This window comes from Lolium rigidum, chromosome 2 (assembly GCF_022539505.1).
Source record: "Lolium rigidum isolate FL_2022 chromosome 2, APGP_CSIRO_Lrig_0.1, whole genome shotgun sequence".
Classification (NCBI taxonomy): domain Eukaryota; kingdom Viridiplantae; phylum Streptophyta; class Magnoliopsida; order Poales; family Poaceae; genus Lolium; species Lolium rigidum.
Genome location: NC_061509.1, coordinates 120,819,266 through 120,821,532, shown reverse-complemented (window position 1 = coordinate 120,821,532; position 2,267 = coordinate 120,819,266).

Genomic DNA, 2,267 nt, shown 5'->3' with positions numbered 1-2,267 from the left:
AATATTAAATAAAATGTAATACATGCAGCCATACTGATTATATCCCCATATTACTGCTGTATCCTTTTGTACCCATTTTCTAAATCTAAAACTTACCACATTGCTTTCTTTCCTGTGTATAGGTGTAAGACAGAATATATCAAAGCATACACCTAAAGCCTTGTAGTATCTATAATGGGAACTTTCTTATTCATAAACGAAAAAACCACGATAAGTAGAAAGTGTGCTCTGAAGCAAGAAACAAAAATGACAATCACACAGTAAATTAGCGCAAGCTAGGTAGTACAAAATAAGTAGACAACCAGTTACGTAAAATAACAAGCAATAAATACCTGATTGTATGTCCACTCAAACATTCGTAGCATAAAGGGAAAAATAAAAACCTTGATCCATTTTATATCTCTACTCCATCTGATATTCATGGGGTGTTACCGAATCCGAGTGTAAACAAAATAGGCCGGAAACACAACACGCAAAATATTCAGGTTTAAACCAAAGGCAGACTTAAAGAGGTTTGAAGTTTCAACGTCTAGGAAATGAAATCAATATCGTCATTGAGGAACACATATTCTACCTTCTAATTGGTCTCAGCCAGTAAGTGAAAACACACAGGACCTAGTCATTCCAAAAGGAAGTTCAAAAGACAAAAATTCTTTCGGATTGATAAGTTTTTTTTGTAAAATGATGTATTAATCAAGCTCAGAGAATAGGCTACAGAAGAATTCAGCAGCAAAGTAAAGCGAGATAATATATATAAGGTGCAACTTGTACACTGAGATTGTCTTAAACATAATAACTTGAACCAGTATGAAATTCACACATATTAGTCCAATCTATTAGAGACTGGGGGCGAGAAAACATGGTGGTGTCAAAAGCAACCAGATTTCTCTGGTGAAGCTCCCATCTGAAGTAGCAATGCAAAGTCATTCCCTGAATCTGGAACAGGGTCTTCCCTAGCACCAATCAGGTGAAATTTTCCAAAACACCAATTCAAATTACTCCGATCCAATAAAGAGCATAACAGAGAAGAAATAAAGAGCATTTCCGATCCAATATCTTCAAATGGAGCATCTTCGCACACCCTCGAATGTGCTAGTAAACAACAACAAATCCTAAAAGAGTCTATCAAAGTTATAAAGAGGAGAAACAGTTTTCAAGAGGGATCTCGAAAAAACTGCCATGAGCCGTACTGATTGAACTACTCGACTGTAAATTTGGTGCTATTTACCAAAATGGAACTTTGCAGATCATGCATGTGAAAAAATATATGCAGGGAACACATGCAAACCTGTTCAGCTACAATATTCTACAACGCCGCCAAAAGAATTGACTACCATATCTGAATGCTAGCAGAAGAACTACATCCATGTGAAGAAACTACATTATAATTCTGCAATATGAATATGAGTTCTGTATAAGTTGCCTTTGCAAACCAGTGAATATTCTGGTCCATATATTATACAACCTTGTCCAACAAATATATACTCCAGATTGACAATTACTAATAACCCACTAATACCAGAGTACAATGACACACTTAAATATCAGAAGCAACCAACTTTGGTATGTTGCTTCACCTCACTGAACTATAGAAGGCAACATTCTTTAGATGACACATGACCGAAGTTGCTTGTAAGCTTTACCACAAAAACACATGTGAAGAAGCAAGTTTGCCTTCTGGCTCAACTTGCCTTTGGCACTATAGAAGACAATATTTAACAAATGACTGATTCTTTTTGTAATCTTTACAGGAAAATATGCCGAAAATCAGATATTCTGAAATGAAATGCTAACAAAATATATGAGGATGTGAACCAAATTAGCGAGCTCTTCCTCCGGTGTATAAAAAAGTATCCTACAATCTTGACATAAACTACTAAACACCAAAGAATGGCCTATGATCACCAAGCGAAAATTGATAATTTCCCTATAATCGCTTTTCCATTCCCTCACAGCCACGACAGAGGCATGCCATCGGACCAATAATCACAGTACGACCAGATCGCAAAACATCCTGGGTAAGACACAGAAGCGACACAACGTAAAGTGAGAATAAACCGGGATCAAAGTTGAAGAATATCAGAAGGAAAACTACAAGAAGATATAGTAATCTACAAAGGCACTGGAAACATAATTAACAAAACTGAAAACAGTGAATGCTCTCTTCAGTGTACCGCAGACTGGACAAAGAGCTATGAAGCACCGATACAGCAAGACGGATACGGCGATACGGAAACCGAATATGAGATTTTAAAAATAACTTGGAT